The following is an 18,743-nucleotide window of genomic DNA, read 5'->3' on the forward strand; positions in this document are numbered from 1 at the left end:
CTTTTTAACTTCAAGTACCACTATTTCAGAAAGCAATGGTACAAGAAAAAAAAACAACCACACACACAAAAAAAACAACCAAACAAAAAAAACCTTACTTTGTGCAAAATATATTGCCCAACCCTAATGAAATAAAACTGCAACATTTTAGCTTCTGCTAAAAGTTCTTAGCAAGTACCAAAGTAAATCACATTTCTTAGTTTAAAGCAACATAGAATCACACACTGGTTTGAGTTGGAAGAGACCATGAGATCATCAAGTTTCAACCCCCTGCCACAGACAGGGACACCTTCCATTAAACAAGGTTGCCCCAAGCCCCTGTGTCCAACCTGGCCTTGAACACTGCCAAGGATGGGGCAGCCACAGCTTCTCTGGGCAGCCTGTGCCAGGGCCTCGCGATCCTCATAGCAAAAAGCTGATTGTGGGTGATGCTGTAAAGGATAAACATGACACCCACTGTGGGGACTATACCAACCTGTACACTAGAGAGGAATGCCCAAATCGTTATATAGCTGCTTAGATAACAGAGCTTGGAGTCTCAAGACTAACAGCTGAGAAACACACAATAACCCCTTGAGCTTGCAAAACATTGCCCATAGAACAATTAGCAAATTTAAGATGCTCTGCACCCACACAGAATGGAAAACAAATACTTTGGCTTTATAAAGAGGAACAGACTGTTTTTCCACAGAAGGAATAGTCTTCTGTAATAAACTATTCATTGAAGATATATTCCATCTTCAAAAAGGTATCTATGCTGTGCAGAAATAGTCCATGCAGCTTTTTTTCATCACTTCTACCACCCAAGCTACCTCATCAAATGTATTTTTAATCCCTTCTTTTGATTAATCTAGTCTGCTACAGGATACCACATGACCAACGACCTCTGTTAAGGCAACAAGGTGAGGAGTCACAGTGAGATTGTTACAGTGCATGAAGGTATTAATAATTCCAAGTGCTAAATTCAGTTACAGTCTCAAGGTGGTATACCGATCATCCAACTTTCAATTTACTACTCCTTGATGGTGGAAATTTAACTTAATACACGCAATTAAAATTAATTTCATGATTTGAAATTATGCAATTGAATATTACAACTCTAAAGTACAAAGTCAATACTGATACTGATATGCCTGGATTTTAAAGATCCACTTCTGATTACCATTAACAGGAATTACAAATGTAAAATTCAGTACTATTTTACTTGTAGCAATTCTGATTGTGTCGACCTGATTCTTGTCACCACAGCATCACCACATCATAACAACACAATATCCTCCTGATTGCTCTCCAAAACTGTATTTTAAGTCATACAGATAACCAATGTTTTAAAGGCATAAAACATTGTCCTGGGTTCAGCAGTAGCAATCATTTTTTCTCCTTCTTAGTAGCTGGTGCAGTGCTGTGTTTTGACTTTCGGGCTGGGAGCAGAGCTGATAACACTGATGTTTTGGTTTGGCCAAGGACTTTGTGAGCCTTGTGCTCTGCCAGGGAGGAGGGAAGCCAGGAGGAAGCAGAGACAGGACACCTGACCCAAACTGACCAAGGAGGTATTCCATACCACAGCACGTCATGCCCTGGATGTAACTGGGAGTTACCCGGAAGGGCTAGGTGAACTGCAGGGTTGGAGGAGGTATCGGTCGGTGCTCGGTCGGGCTGGAGGGGTGAGTTATCAGTCGCCTGGTGGTGAGGTGTTGTATTCTCTTCCCTTGTTATTTCCTTTATCATTATTATTATTTGTGGTAGCAGTAGTGGTTTGTGTTATACCTTAGTTACTAAACTGTTTTTATCTCAACCCATGGGAGTTGCATGCTTTTCAATTCTCCTCTCCATCCCTCCAGGAGTAGGGGGAGGGCAAGAAGGGGGGAAGTGAGTGATTGAGCTGTCTGGCTGGGTTTGAACCATGACAGTTTTTTCTGGCGCCCAACGTGGGGCACGAAGGGTTGAGATAACGACAGATCTGACCAGATTAATAGCCACACATCACAATGCTGATTTATTGGCTCTCAGAGTTGTTCCTCTTGATCTCACAGTTTCAGAATATAGTACATTACTTAGGCCCAGTATTTGCTGTGTTAGTGTTTATCAAGTGTGGGGCTTGGGCTAAGGTTCCTGTCTCACTGTACTTTATGGCAATGACTTGTAATACGGGGGGGCTACAGCAGCAGGGCGGGACGGACGTGGCCGTGGACTGGTCCCTGGCCTTCCGGCTGCTCCTCACCGTCCTGGCCCTCGCCCTCGCCTCCGTCTGCGTGAGGCTATGGGAAGCCGAGGGAGAGCGGTCCGGGAGCCGGTGGCTGCTGAAGCGGCCCGGGAGAGCGACCCCGGGAACCAAAGGGCGACGGGAGCGGGGCCGGAGTCCGCGAGGGAGCGGCTGCCGGTGGAGGAGGTCGGGGCGGTCAAGGAGCGGGAGGAGGCGGCTGCCGAGCAGCGGGAGAAGGCGGCGGAGGAGCCAAGCCCCGCAGAGGAGCCGGGCCCCACGGCCGAGCCCTGCCCCGCGACGGCCGACAGCATTCCCCGGAAGCCGCCCACTGAGCCCCAGGAGGACGCAGGAGACCCCGCAGCATTTCCCAGCAAGGCAGAGGAGGAAGAGCTGGACTCAGAGAAGCTGGTGGTGGGAGAGCCGGCAAGCACAGCAGCTACACCAGCCCCAGTGACAAGTACAGCAGCATCATTTGAGAGTTCTGAAGGTTTTGAATGGCCTTTGGGTACCCTTGGGATCTGCCTGCTGATTGTGATGGGAATCAGCATGTTGGCACACACACAAGAGTGTGTTTTACCCACCATCACTTTGATCTCGAAAGTTAAGCAGAGTCGGGTTTGGGTCTTGTCTAGGGTTAGACGACAATATAGGAGGACCAGGAGATTTTCCCCAAGGCTGGACAGTCATGAGTGGCAGGGCATGTGGAACAGTAGGGGCAATTATCTAGTCCACTGGGCCCCTCCAGTGCTTTGGAAGTGTTGGAGATGGAAGGCAGCTGTATGGAGTCCCGAGTGACAAGCTGCAGAAACTGCTGAAGGGGATGGTGAATTATTTTGACCCTGGTGGGCCCATTACACTTCAGGCCATCAGAACAGGGATGTAACATAGAGATGGACTCATGATTGAGGGGTGGACTTAGCAATGGACACTATTGCCCAGGTGATTCACAAGTGTGAACACTGTATACAGCCTCTCCTGCTCTGGAAGATTGTTACAAGAGATGGAGCCTGACATCATGGACCAGATGGACTCAGCAGCTTTATAGGGACTGGTCCATGCACTAAGAGTGCACTTAGATAAGAGTGATGGTATACTGAAAACATGGGATCTGAGCATGATGTAAATGGTATGGAATAAGGGGTGGATAATGTCATGGGTTCAGCAGTAGCAGTCATTTTTCTTCTTGGTAGCTGGTGCAGTGCTGTGTTTTGACTTTTGGCCTGGGAACAAAGCTGATAACACTGATGTTTTGGTTTGGCCAAGGAATTTGTGAGCCTCGTGCTCTGCCAGGGAGGAAGGGCAGCTGGGAAGAAGCAGAGACAGGACACCTGACCCAAACTGACCAAAGAGGTATTCCATACCACAGCACGTCATGCCCAGGAGGTAACTGGGAGTTACCTGGAAGGGCTGGGACTGCAGGGTTGGAGGAGGTATCGGTCGGTGCTTGGTTGGGCTGGGGGGGGGGCAAGTTATCGGTCACCTGGGGATGAGGTGTTGTATTCTCTTCCCTTGTTATTTCCTTTATCATTATTATTATTGGTGGTAGCAGTAGTGGTTTGTGTTATAGCTTAGTTACTAAAGTGTTCTTATCTCAACCCGTGGGAGTTGCATTCTTTTTGATTCTCCTCTAAGTCCCTCCAGGAGTAGGGGGAGGGCAAGAAGGGGGGGAGTAAGTGAACGAGCTGTCTGGCTGGGTTCGAACCACGACAAACATCTATGTTCATACAACACAGATGTACAGAACAACTACACATATAACAATCTCGCATAAATAAAACACTTTTACAAAACTCATTTGCCAAGGAGAAATTAAACACTGTTGCTGAAAATGTTGCAATAAATTATGATGATACAAGGCATGCATTTAGTTGCCTGGATTTTCATGGCAATTTCATAAGTCACAAATAACCATGTGCTATTCCCCAAGATGTTCCCTATCCCTTCCTTTAAAAGATCCATGCTTGAAAAAGCTCCTATGTTTACAACCAACATCAAAATAAACAGTAGTCCAATAAAATAAGGAAACTTCTTCCAATTATAATTTTATTTTATAGCTTTAAATTTTAATTAGGGTGCAATTTAACTTAAAATACAGCTGAAGTTTAAGAAACATATGCTACATATGCCATAGAATTCGATGAGGCAGGTTAAAAAGGGAAATGCTGCTTATGTATGTCATAGACATCAAGTTGCTTCAGTTTTCTGACATACTCCAAAACATCCTATAGTAAATTAGCAAATTTAGATGCTTTCTTCAAATAGGTAGTCGAATTTGTTTGCTTCCTTTGAACAGCCATATAAATCTAGAAAATAGTTATTAAACATCACATGTTCAGATCTAAATGCATAGGAAGTCCCCTAGATTGTACGTGTCAATCTATGGTATGATATCATAGATACCTGTGGTAGGCGAGCCTAACATGTGAGGTAATGGTCTGTGGTGGCTCCTCCCCAGCAGGTCCTGCTTTGGCTACTCCCAGGAAAGTCCAGCTTTGGGGAAACACCCGGAAAGTCCCGCTTTAGAAATCCCTGAAGAAGTCCCAACCCTTGGAGACCTTTTTAGATATTGCTGGCCACTTCTTCCAGTGTAGGCTGGCCCCCTGCGTCAGAATGAGTGTGCATTTTTGTTACTATAAAAAGCCCAAGCCTCATGCGATGCGAGGAAGCAGAATCTCATACAACCCAGGTCAGCGTTGCCTCTGCGGGGATGCCCACTGTGGTAGAGTCAGCCACCTCACACTGTGATGATTCTCAGAACTGGCTTCCTGATTGTCCTCACAGGGTCCTTGGGGTTGGCAAGATATCCTCTCTTCAGAAATATCCTTTACTGTATCTGTTAGTATCTCTATATTTTCCTATATTAATAAACTACTTGTGAGTTCTCTATTTGTGTCTCACTTCTCTCAATCTGGAATCCTCAAACTCTAGAACAATACCGTGGTATCATTATTAAATCATAATATCAAATTCATGCTTCATGTATGATTCTTCCCATTGCAATACTCAAACTGATTTAAAAACCTTAGATCTAGTATCAGCTATCTTGCTGTCCACTGACTGGGAACCTGGAGTTAAAAGAACAAATAAACTGAACAAATGGGAATAAAGACACTCAAATTCAGTAAACATTAAGGAATAAGCTACCATTAAGGAATAAGCTACCATTAAATATTTGTGTTGATAATCTGAGGTCAAAATGAAAATGAAAACGTACCTAACAAAAACAAACTCCTGATGAGCTTAATAAAATGGTATTTCGTCTAAGCTCTGTATTTGAAAAATACTTTTCTGCATTCCTGCATGTCATTCTAGCACACTGTGGTTTTGCTGTGAAATCAAAACGTATCCATATCTTCACCAAGCCAAAGCACACCCTTTACCTTCCCTGGGAACACGCTGAGCTGTAAGCTATATGGGCTGTTTTGTCCACACTTATACAGTCCTGGTTTCAGCACCAGGCCACATGGGAAGCTCATCAACTCCACAATCAGAGGAGCTCAGTGCCTCTTCTACCACGCACTGCTACTTCCTAGCCTGCATCATGGCACACACTTTACACAGCCCAACTGTACCCTATGCATCTTTGTGTTCTCACCCTGCAAGTAGGATTGCCACTGCATACCTTTCTCCTTACTGACAACATTTAAAGGACTCCTTTGCCTCCACTGGGAAGGAAGTTTGACACAGTGATGGTGCCAAAATGCAGTACTGCAGTTTCACAGCCAGGGGTAATCCAAAAAAAAGAAAATTAAGATACCCCTACACAGACAGGTCCTGTCATGCTTAAGGCTGGTAGGTCAAATACTGATTCATAATTATTAATGTGTAATGCTTTCCCAACATGGGCTTGTTAAGTCGTTATGAAGTTTAGGCCAAAAGATCATAATGAAAATGAACATCAGTTTTATCAGCTATCAAAATGTTTAGATGCTACAAAATACTGCCAAATGTTTCTTCACTAGTTCTTCCTCCAGCACATTGGTATGTCTTTCATAAGATGTATCTTCCCATTGATCAAGATGGCAAAATTACAAGCCTAAGAGTTCTGGAATAACAGCAATATCTTAATCAGAATAACTTTTTCTTAGCGTATGAGCTATCATACAGATTTGCCATGAAACTCAATTGATATATTGTCTATTTAAGCTAAACAACAGCAATTGCACATGCTCAAATTTCCAGAACTGTACACCCTGTCGCTACAAATCCTGTGCAAAGCCAGAGGGGATGAATAAGTGCCAGCAAACCACCCACAAACCATCATAGGAGTGCAAGTGGAAAACTGAAGAGAAACAGCAGTGCTGAAAGAGAGGACAAAATTCCTTAGAACCTAATACAAGATTGTACATACATTTACAGATGTTCCAAACTACAGTTCAGTTGAATTACTTTTGATTTTATTTCTAACACACACACTGTAAAAAATTGTGCTGAAAAACTATTATTTTTTGGATGATTTAGTTTGATATCATCCTATCCTGCACTTCTAATAAGAGCAAAATATGTCTTCTCCTAAAGATCCTCCTACTGCTAGTAGTGGTCAAGAGGCTGCTAGGTACTAGAGGTTCAAGTAAGTTCCCAATTTTGCCATCCTTTTATTAACTTTCCAAATACTAACAAACAAGTTTCATTTTTCCTCAAAATAATACTCCACTCCTAAAACACTGTCAGGAACCTCAGAAACTGTATTTATACTCTCAGTATTTAGTATACACTTATTTTTCACATGACATATTGTGAAATATATATATATAATATTCACATACATATTGTAATCATCTCAACTGTTATAAGGCACACAGGGTTTACAAAGGTCCATCTATCACTACAATGAACTAGTAAACACATTCAGGGGCCATTAGTTATTGATTTATTTGCAATTATCCTTTACAGATGCTGTCCATATTACTCCCTTTTGTATTTAATCATACTGCTTCAGTTTCAGGACAGGTAGTAACCATTATTCCAAGCTACACATAATGATAAATAATGAAAACAAAGCTGTAAGAGCACTGACATGCAAGTACAAAGCACTCAACCTGCCAATATTAGTGAGCAATGGATTTTTTTATAATAAAAAGTTAATTAATTGATTACTATATTTGTAAGCAGTAAGTACTATATCAAATAGTGATAATGATGATTATCTATCACTGTAGCTCAGCACAAATTATTTTCAGCACTGCAGGAAGTTGATACTAGAGAATATCTAAGTAAGGTACTGCCAGACTGACTTCAAACATGCCAGCAGGGAAACTGAAACTGTTAAAAATGCCTTAAGGTTTAAGGAACTCAGTCTGTTCTAAATTCATCAAGACACAGATTATAAAGCCAGAGAAGACAACGTCTGTAATGGATTTTGGACCACATAAAACCCAGGCCATCGCACTTTCATGAATTAATTTCTACTTGAGCTAGATATAGCTTAAAAAAGCCATTATTTATCAGCAGTTTCTTCAATACTGAAGAATTTACTGTAACTGCCAGTAAATGTGTAAAATGCCTAACCACATTCACTGTTAAAAAGGAACACTTTATATCTAATCCAGAATGTTCTTAGAGTCAATTTTCATCTAATAAATCTTATTCTACTTCTAAGTAAACAGTCCTATTAAGAATGTATTGTCACAGTTAATGACAGCTGTTAGTTCTGTGTATGATTCTAGTTCTCATCTCTAGTTCTCCACTTCATGAGTCACTTTTTGTATCTTAAAGATAGTTTTGGAAATATCCACAGATTGCTGGCACAATCTCACTGAGACAATTTCTTAGTGCAGGAGATGAAAGAAAGTAATTAGTTTATTAACACCTGACTCCTGAGTTACAAAATTGAAAGGCTGATCTTTCATGTGGGATATCGAAAGCTGCAAAATTTTATTCAATTCTTGAAACCTGGCCCATGTACTCTCAATAGGAAGTTAATTTGGTTATGTGGGTTGGGACAGGTGGCATGGGGACCTAAAATGAGTTTCCCTCTGAAAAACATCAAGGTTTCACCCAATAGATCTGGTCACTTTTTTTTAATTCAAATTCTTCTGTAAGAATGCAAGTAGCCGTTTGTGTATGTTCATATCGCCATTAGCCCCTCAAAAGCCATTCAATTTTGAAATGGAATTAGATTCTATTTGTCATCTTTGGTCTTCCTCTTCCAAGCATACAATAGCCTTCCACACACAGCAGCTTTCTGTTCCATCCACTCTGACAAAGTCAGAGGGGATATCTGAAACCAGTTCTTCACAACTGCTCATCCACAGACAAGTTCAAGATAACTTGCAATTTCATTCTAAATCTAGGCACTTGGGCACTGCCTTAACAGTTTCAAAGCTTTTATTGGAGATGTCAAATTTCATTCATCAGTAGCTACAGTACAGCGTAAGTATGAAGAGTATGGGCATTAGCTTTATTAATTTTTAAGAGTGCTATATATCAATATACCTCTGTGGACTAAGAGACCAGTTATGAGATAGCCTCCAGAATTCACTGACCACAACTTTGAGCCTAATGTTTAATGAGACAATACCAGAAATCTACACCAGAGAGAGATAAAACCCAACACAGTTTTCAGAAGAATTAAAAATTTATCTGATCACAGGTTGCAGCCTGTTCTAATTCACAGTACATTTCTAGAGAGAAAGTCTGGATTAAAAAAGAAAGTTTTAATAAAACTAAGAAGCTAGTCTGGATGTAAGGAGAGGGAGACACAAGTAGGAAAAAAAATGGCTGAGAAGAGAGCATTCCAAAAAACTCTGTTGCAGAGAACACCAAACCTAGGAGCATACAAAATTAGTTTGGAGAAAAATAAGCAAGTTGTGCAAGCAAGGCACATCCCCCAGGAAATCACAGAATACCAGCTTGGGAGGGATCTCAAGCATCATCTGGTTCAACCTATCTTGGCAAAGCATGACCTGGACTATGATGTCCCAGCACCCTGTCCAGTTAAATCTTTGTGTCCAATGTTGGAGAATTTACCATTTCTCTGGAGAGACTATTCCAATAACTGCTGTTCTTATTGTGAAAAATTTTCCTATTGTGCCCAATCAGAATCTCCCTAAAAGTAACTTGCACCCATTACCCCTCTTCTTTTCCATATGATTCCCTGGAAAAAGGCACTCTCCATCTTCTTTGTAGCAACCCTTTAAATGCTGGAACATGGTGATAAGGTCTCCCTGGAGCCTCCTTTCCTTCAGGCTGAACAACCCAGCTCTCTCAGCCTTTGCTCGTTAGAGCTTCCCAGTCCTATGGTAATCTTTGGAGCCCTTCTCTGATCCCTCTCCAGCCTGTCCACATCTTTTCTGTATAGCAGGAACCAAAACTGAACATAGTATTCCAGGTGTGGCCTGACAAGCACTGAGCAGAGTGATGTCCCTGTTGATGTAACCCAGCATCCTGTTGGCTTTCTTTGCCACAGCTGCATACTGTTCATTCATCTTGAGCTTGCAAAGGTTCTTTCCCACAGAACTGCTCTTCAATCAAGTAGATCCGAGCCTGTGAAGTGCTCTTGGATTGTGCTTACCCAAAATGCAAGACCTTACATTTGTCCTTGTTGAATTTCATAAGGCTCTTGTTAGCCCACCCATCCAGCCTATCCAGGTCTTTCTGCAGGGTGGGTCTCCCTTCTGGAATGTCTACTTTCTCACTCAGTTTGGTATTATCAAACTTCATCAGGGTACACTTGATCCCATCATCCAGATCATTTATAAAGATACTAAACAGCATTGGGCCCAACACCAATCCCAGGGGGAGCCTACTAGTGACAGGTTCCCAGTTTGAGAAGGAGCTATTCATCACCACCCCCAGGGGTGCAGCCAGTCAGCCAGTTCCCCACCCACTGCACAGACCACTTGTCCAGACTAACATATCAGTTTTTCTAGGAGAGGGCTATAGAAAACTGTATCAAAAGCCTTGGAGAAATCCAGGTAGACAATGTCCACTGCTCCCCCTGCATCAACCAAGCAAGTTATTTTGTTATAGAAGGCAGTCAGATTTGTCAAGTACAATTTGCCCCTGGTGAACCTGTGCTGGCTTTTCCCAATCACATGCTTCATTTGACTTGTGACAGCTCCTTGGAGGATTTGCTCCATCACTGACTTAAGACTGATGGACCTATGATTTTCCAGATCCTCCTTTGAGCCCTTCTTGTAGTTGGGGGTTACAATAGCCTTCTTCCAGTCTTCTGGGACATGCCCTGATCTCCACAAATCCTCAAAGATTATGGAGAACAGTCTTTCAAGGACATCAGCAGCTCTTGGGTGGATAGTGTCAGGGCCCACCGATTTGTAGGGGTCAAACTCCTGTAATAGTTCACATATCAAAACTTCCTTCACTGATGATGGGTCTGTGTCTGCAACCACCTGAATTTTTGTTCCCAAGGACTGGGGCCCAAGAGTGCCAATAAAGACAGAGGTGAAGAAAGCATTTAGAATCTGCCTTTTCAGCACTGTTACCAATTCCTCTCTCCTGCTTAACAGCAGGCCAAGATTTTCCTTCTGTTTCTGGTTGTTGTTTATGTACCTCAAGAACCCTTTTTTTGTTGTTTTTGACATCTCAGCCCAATTTCAATTCAAGCTCAGTTTTTGCTTTTCTACCTGCATCTCTGCACACTCTGGCAATACCCTTGTAGATCTCAATGGCTATTCATCCACTTTTCCATCTCTGGTATGCTCTGGAAAATACCATTTCAGATTATTATGACTATCATTATAACAAGCTATTGCCTTTGCTTCTTCCATCTACTCCTCTAGCAAAGGTTTTTTCTTCTAACTTTTTGAATTCTTGAGAATCTACAGAGGTTCAAACTCTCCCTTGACTCCTCATTCACTGGTCATAAAATTTTGCCTAACTGCCCTCAGCAGGTATGACTCTTATGCACAGGAATAACACATACAAAAAAAAAATTTAATCAATTCTAAATCTGAATTTCACTCCCACTTGTATTATGAAATAATTTGTTTCAGTAAATGTCCTTCTTGTACCCCATCTTTTTGGCATCTTCCTCTACGACTTTAGTAAAAGCTCTAGGATAGGAAGCCATCTTAATACACTCCTACTTACAGCAACCCCAAGTGGACAGGAGTAGGCAAATTAGATTTCCTTTGCCAGTATTCTACCATTATAAGTCCTCTCTCATTCTCTTTTGATTTCACAACATGAAAATTCTACTACATCTTTCCACACACAAATTTAACTGTAGCTTTTTTACTTTTATCATATGAAATTATAAATTGTATTAATCTATCCCCTTTTTTATCATCTATAATGTTTCATTGCCTCATTCTTTGTTTACTTGCAGTTCATAGTCATCTCCCAAATTTCTTACCAACCTTTTACTCTGTTCTTTTTCTAGCTTTCATGTATTTCTATGTACTTACATTGTCTGTGGAAAATGATATGGAACAACTATGCCAGTTATTCAGAAAGATCTTCCTTGCCACCTCTACTCCTACTCCCACTGGAATAAAGCTTTCTTATAGTGAAAAGAATAACATAAGTGCAGAAGTATGCTGAGAAAAAAAAAACATCGTTTCTGGAAAATGCCTTTTGGAGCTGGGTATAAAATCTACTTCTGCTGGCAAGTCTTCTTTAGTTTCTCATTTCTGATCTAGAATTCATGATTGCAAACTTCCACTTGTTGGTATTCAAGCAAACAGAATTGTTACAGCTCACTTTTCATCCACAACACAATACTCAATCACTTGTTCTCCTCTATCCTTCCCCACGCTTGCATCACCTTCTGCATTATGTTGCAAATTGCCTTTTTATATCAAACTCCCCAAAGACTCAGTCATCTTACCTTAGAGCTACCTTGCTTCCTCACCTGTCATTTCCTTCTTTTATCTTTCATTTCTACCTTCAGCTGTCATACCAACACCTTAAATTGTTTCATTTTTTGTTGGGCTTCTGCCTTCAATCTGCAGGCACTAAAGGCAATATTTGGCAAGAGCTTTTCAGACAGTGAAACTGGAAAAAAACCAACACAATTTTTACTCAAAGGAACTGCAGCTACTGAAGGCATTTAATATGTGTTTAAAGATCTTTCTCTATGTGATCACAGCCATTGCTGCACATCAGATAAAAGGCCTGTGATGTTTCAGCCATAAACTGTACTTCTGGACCCCCTTTGTGTTTACCCTAAAGGAAATCCTAATGAAGTCTTCAACTTCCAGAACCTAACTGATGAAAATTTCTGTAATACTGATTCCAAATCAGATTCGGAAATTTACGGGAATCACACTGACAGTTTTTTAGCTATTATACAGATTAGGTTTATTGTTCCATGGATTAAAATGAAGGACACATTAAGGATTGCAGCTCAGCTACATAGAGTAATACTCACTAAAACACATCAAATGTCATTCCTTTCAATTTCTAGAACTCCCACAATTGAACACATACTTATCCTTTTCTCTGGAGTTGAAAAAAACCCTTATGTTAGATGTATACAGTTGATGAATTTCAGTAAAGATAACAGCATTTCTGATTCTGTTCTCAGTATTATCTCCGCACTAATAGCTGCTTAAAACACTATCTTTTTTACTCTGAACAAAAACATTTAAAAGAAAACACATTTTAAAGTTAGAAACTCTAATGGAAATACCTACTGTACATTCAGTTATCAATATACCATCCAGAAAGACTGTTAAGTGAAATAGTTCTAGTCCCTTCATTGGTGCCAAGTCTCTTACAGAAGTCAGACATTACTGCACTAAGGGGGCACTATAGAGAAATTCATGGGTTTTGATGCCTCATCTTTTAAGCGAGATCATAGTACTGTCTTTTCTTTCTTGATAGTGAAGTGAAAGTTCACCTTTATGCATGAATTATTTCAGTATTGTCATCAACATCTAGTATATACAGTGATGGCAACCTGAATTAAGAAAATCCTTTTATGGTATACAATCAACCTGAGCCGGCTTCAGTGTGCGCTTGCAGCCCAGAAAGCCAAACATATCCTGGGCTGCATCAAAAGGAGTGTGACCAGCAGGTCCAAGGAAGTGATCCTGCCCTTTTATTCTGCTCTCATGAGACCTCACCTGGAGTACTGTGTGCAGTTCTGGTGTCCTCAACATAAAAAGGACATGGATCTGTTGGAACAAGTCCAGAGGAGGGCCACGAGAATGATCAGGGGGCTGGAGCACCTCCCATATGAAGATTGGCTGAGAAAGTTGGGACTGTTCAGCCTGGAGAAGAGAAGGCTGCGTGGAGACCTCATAGCAGCCTTCCAGTATCTGAAGGGGGCCTATAGGGATGCTGGGGATGGACTCTTCATTAGGGACTCTAGTGACAGGACAAGGGGTAATGGGTTAAAACTTAAACAGGGGAAGTTTAGATTGGATGTAAGGAGGAAATTCTTTCCTGTTAGGGTAGTGAGGCACTGGAATAGGTTGTCCAGAGAGGTTGTGAATGCTTCATCCCTGGCAGTGTTCAAGGCCAGGTTGGATGAGGCCTTGGGTAATATGGTTTAGAGCGAGGTGTCCCTGCCCATGGCAGGGGGGTTGGAGCTTGATGATCTTGAGGTCCTTTCCAACCCTAACTATTCTATGATTCTATGATTCGACCCTGCAGGAGCATAATCAGAACAGACTAATCATGTTTGGGAAGCAGTATACTAACTCCACATTTCCACCTCTGAATTAAGCTATGTGGGATTTTTTCATCCAAGGTTTTCCTGCTAATACAAACTCACACTATTTGTCTGTTTGTCTGTGCCTGTGACCCTAATACTGCCTTAAACACATTGTTTGGAGGCTTCTATCAAATTGATGAGTATATTCACTCCAAAAAAATTCCTTTTCTAACTCAGAATCTAAAGAGAATGTAAAGAACAAAGCAGAAAATAAATTATCATCACAGAAACTCAAAAGAGTAACACTTAAAAATGTCAGATGTTTCTTACTTGAGTTATAATAGTGCATAAAGGACATGGGGATAAAACAGTACAGAATTACCTGGATATTCAGGGGGTTGACAACACCAACAACCACAAAAGCAGCCCTCAAAGTAACAGCTGAGAGCAGCAGTTCAGATATCTACAGAAAAGATACTGAAGAGACAGTCTAAATATATAACCAATGTTTTTTGCACTGATATATAAGGTCTGTCTATTTGTACCTTGTATGAACACTTCAACAGAAAGGTAAAATGAAATAATCTATACAGCAGCAAGTCTTTAGCATTGTCCTGGGTTCAGCAGTAGCAGTCATTTTTTCTCCTCAGTAGCTGGTGCAGTGCTGTGTTTTTACTTTCGGCCTGGGAACAGCACTGGCAACACCGATGTTTTTATTTATTGCTCAGTAATGTTCACTCTGATCAAGGACTTTGTGAGCCTCATGCTCTGACAGGGAGGAGGGGAAGCTGAGACAGGACACCTGACCCAAACTAGCCAAAGAGATATTCCATACCACAGCACATCATGCCCAGGATGTACACCGAGAGTTACCTGGAAGGGCCAGTTCATTGCACGGTCGGGCTGGGTATCAGTTGGCCGGTGGTGAGCAATTGTATTCTCTTCCCTTGTTATTTCCCTTATCATTATTATTACTGGTGTTAGCAGGAGTGATTTGTGTTATACCTTAGTTACCAAACTGTTCTTATCTCAGCCCATGGGAGTTACATTCTTTCGATTCTCCTCCCCAGCCCTCCAGGAGTGAGGGGAGGGAAAAAGGGGGGGAGCGAGAGAGAGACTGCATGGCTGATTTATGGCTGAGCTTAAACCATGACAAGCACAAAACTAGAATTTCAGTTTTCTCAAACCAGAAAAACCCCAAAAGGCATTCCTTTCTGCATTATCTGAATAGGACCAGACAGAACTCTTACACGTGCAATACTCAGAAGAGAATTGTAAAAAAAACATATAGGTATGAAATCCTCTTTACAACTAGACAAAATCTCACCATTGTTTCAATTAACTTACACACACCTCCACAAGTTCATCTGAATTCTGTCTCAGATGTAGAAATGCTGTTAGGACACTGTAAGAATCATCACACCCTTGAAATTCCCCCCAGAAACTGTCACCTACTGGCCAGTGAATAAGAAACAAAAATGAGATTTCATGTAAAATACAAATCTAACAGCTAGCAGCCGCAGGGGTGATCCTGTGGTCTCCTCTTGCTAATGCAGATTCATTCTCCCTTGCACTGAATAACATTATTTTGATCCCAGGGTGATCCTGTTCACCTAACTAAGTCAGCGGAAAACAATCACTACCAGAAAAGCAGATTCTTCTCTGCAAAGAATGAAAAGAGAAAATAGAGAGAGAAAATTAGAACTTTATGAGTGGCAACAAGCCATTAGATCTGCTTACCTTAAGATACTACATTATGAGAAAAATAAAGCTTCAAAATATATGATACCTGACTTAAACCAGAAGCTGGATATTTGATTCTCTTTGGCATGCTCAGAAAACTTAGACAATAATATCAGTACACTCTCAGCATATAAGCCTTAAATTCTCAAAAGCATTTATGCCTTTACTCTTGCTAGCTTCTATGACAGGGAACCTGAAAACCTTTACAGAGCTTTAGATACAAAATGCTGCTAAACGTGTAGACATTATTTTGAGAAGAAAATTTGAACATTAAAGGCAATTGGTAAATGTATTGGGTGTGCAGCTAAAGCATATTAAGACATTTATAAAACACAGGTGCATACTTGTGTAGCTAAAAACAATAGCTAAATTGGAGTTGAGACAAAATCACCAAGAAGACAGCACTAGTAAAATCAAATTTCAGCTGTGTCAATATATCAGCTAGAACAGATGACAGACTAACAAAGTATTCAAATAAATTTGGCTGGGTAAAGAATCAAAAAGGTTACCATTTTCTTGTTTCCTCTCATTACTTATATTCCAGTAGCTTGCTTCTGACATGAAATTCATGATGAATGAATTCAATGAATAAAAATATTTTCAGAAGTAATAAAACAGGATTTGTAGCATTAGGAGCAATATTCATAGCTCTAAATCTCCAGTTTAAAACTTTTCTTAAATAATTTATGAATGTCAGGAAAACAAAGTTTTTATTGTAAAGAAACAGAAAAGGATTATTTCAAAGACATAAAATTTAAGACTGTCTAAAGCATCACTGAGTAGCTGATACAGATGAGTAAGAATAGTCTCTGCACAGGTGTTGGCATGTTCTGACTAAGCTCCCAACCACAGCTTTGGCACATACAGCCTGTTATGCTGCCATTGAGGCTGTCTACTCATAGAGATTACCAGATGGTGGTTAGAAGCTTAACTGTGTGTATCCTGACAAAAATGTAAATAAACTATCCAAAGATTATAAAATCTCCTTGCTGTGATTCCCAGACCAAAACTTAGTTAACTTAGCACCAAGGTTAATATATGGAAGGATATTAGTTTGGCTGTGGTTTTAGAAGAATACAGGAGTTATGGAATACAATACAGGATGTATCCAATTAACATAGGATACAATTTAACACTGAATACAATTAACATTAAATGTGTTCCAAATATCACCAGCTTTCCCCTCTCATTTTTATGTTTACACAGTATCCAAAATACTTAATTACTACAAAATAGACTGTGTACCATTAAAATTAAATAAAGCTTTCTAAATAAACAATGCTGCCAACAAAGCCCTTTCACAGCTTCTCCTCATTGATATTTCCAAAACTATTTTAGCCTGTGTGGATTTATGACTTCAAAGCAAGTGTACATATACCGATTGTCAAAAGCTTTGGCAACAGGCAAACACTGGCCTTTAACTGCTAGTTTGCAAAATAGAAGAGAACCTTGAAAGGCAAAATCAGAACAAGGAAACTTCAAACAAGAACAGAACGGGAACAGCAGAAGAAAAAGGTATCAAAGATTTATATCCAGGAACACAAGTGAACATCTGAAAAGACAAAGGGGAATGGCTTTAAACTGAAAGAAGGGAGATTTAAATGACATATTAAGAAGTTCTTTACTACAGTGAGACACTGACACAGGTGACCAGAGAAGCTGTGGCTGCCCCATCCCTGGCAGTGTTCAAGGCCAGGTTGGACACAGGGGCTTGGAGCAACCTGCTCTAGTGGAAGGTGTCCCTGCCCGTGGCAGGGGAGTTGGAACTGGATGAAGGTCCCTTCCAACTCAAACCAGTCTGGGATTCTATGATCTCTTTCAGATTACTATTATGTTTGGACAAAACCAAACATATAACACTGTCTCTCAAAGAATTCAAGTACAGTATACTCAAAGTGAGATTTATTTTTTTTAAAAGATATTTAAAGTATCTCTTATTCCATCTCTATTACTATGTTTCTTATTTGTAACAACGCAGAATGAAGGATGACATCTTCACATAAATCATTCCTGTTATCTATGCAGACACACATAGGTGGTATATTCTCCATAATTATTACATTTACATGGATATGTGTAGCTGTAATTATTTTATCTGCTGGGACTAAGCCAGGACATGTAAAACATACGGCATATCAACAGTGTTTGCATAAAGAGTGGAAAAAATAGATACTAATTTATTTACTATTCCAAACATCCTTTTATGGCTATTTTCTTAGGCTACGGGTATGAAAAATGTATATATAAACAGCTGACATATCACAGCTATATGTATTGTTCCTACATTAGCTACAAGAGCTAAATAGTCTAAACAAAATAAAGAAATAATAACCAGTATGCCACAGAAGTGTGGAAACATAATGTACACAGAATTCTTACATTAACAAGTACAACTGGTACACATGACTTTTTTTTAAAAACAACATGTATAGCATTTATTTGTTCTTTTACTTTTTACCCTATAGAAATTTGTGACAGACTTAAAACACAGCAAACAATCTCAGGTTCTGCTGTACTGCTTCAAGAGAACAATTTCTTTACAGGTGCTACAGGAAAACTGGGTAAAGTTTGAAGCACCCCTGCTAAAATAAAAGCAGTTTCAGGTACGTAGTAAACTAAATGTCTGATCATCAGGTCTGCTTTGAATGATTTACAATATATAGCATGTCATTTGAATGGCATATACACAAGATGATAAAAACTTGTAAGCAAATACAGAAAAATGTTGCTAAGTATACTGGAGACATGTAATGATTGTACGGTAATTTGCTATCACTTCAGCATGCTTCAGCCTGTGTTTTGAGCAGCAGAATTCTACATTAGAATTTCAAAGTTCTGCAAAGAGCTTTTTAATTCAGCACCTTAGTCAAAGGAATTCAGAGTATTTACAAAGAGAAGTAGGAAAGAGAAGGGCAGTTGGTAGGGAAAAGAAAGGGGGGCTGAAAGGAAGCAGGAACATAAAGCAGTCTTTTAGATAAGATGTGATAATAGTGCAAAAAGTACATTGTGATTTTTCTTTAAAAATAATAATCAAGCTCTCAGAGATCATGGCCAAATTCCACAGTAAGACATTAGACTGCACTTACACAAAGCCAAATACTTTTGCAAGATAATATAAAATCATTCTTATACTGTGTCCACAAAATTGGTGTCTGTTTAGCACATGCTGTTTACTAGGCATGCTTTACACTAGCATTGCATTTAACACAGCAGATTTAATCCACATTTATTGTC

At 40.2% G+C, this 18,743-nt stretch overlaps 1 protein-coding gene across 1 annotated transcript in view; it reads right to left on the reverse strand.

The window, feature by feature from the left end:
- SPAG16 (sperm associated antigen 16) overlaps positions 1-18,743 on the reverse strand; it is a 422,997-nt gene that overhangs the window by 369,598 nt on the left and 34,656 nt on the right. The window lies entirely within an intron of this gene.

This window comes from Neopsephotus bourkii, unplaced genomic scaffold (genome assembly GCF_033783945.1).
Source record: "Neopsephotus bourkii isolate Nb327-2 ecotype Australia unplaced genomic scaffold, CSIRO-AGI_Nbou_v1 NB_335, whole genome shotgun sequence".
Classification (NCBI taxonomy): Eukaryota; Metazoa; Chordata; class Aves; order Psittaciformes; family Psittacidae; genus Neopsephotus; species Neopsephotus bourkii.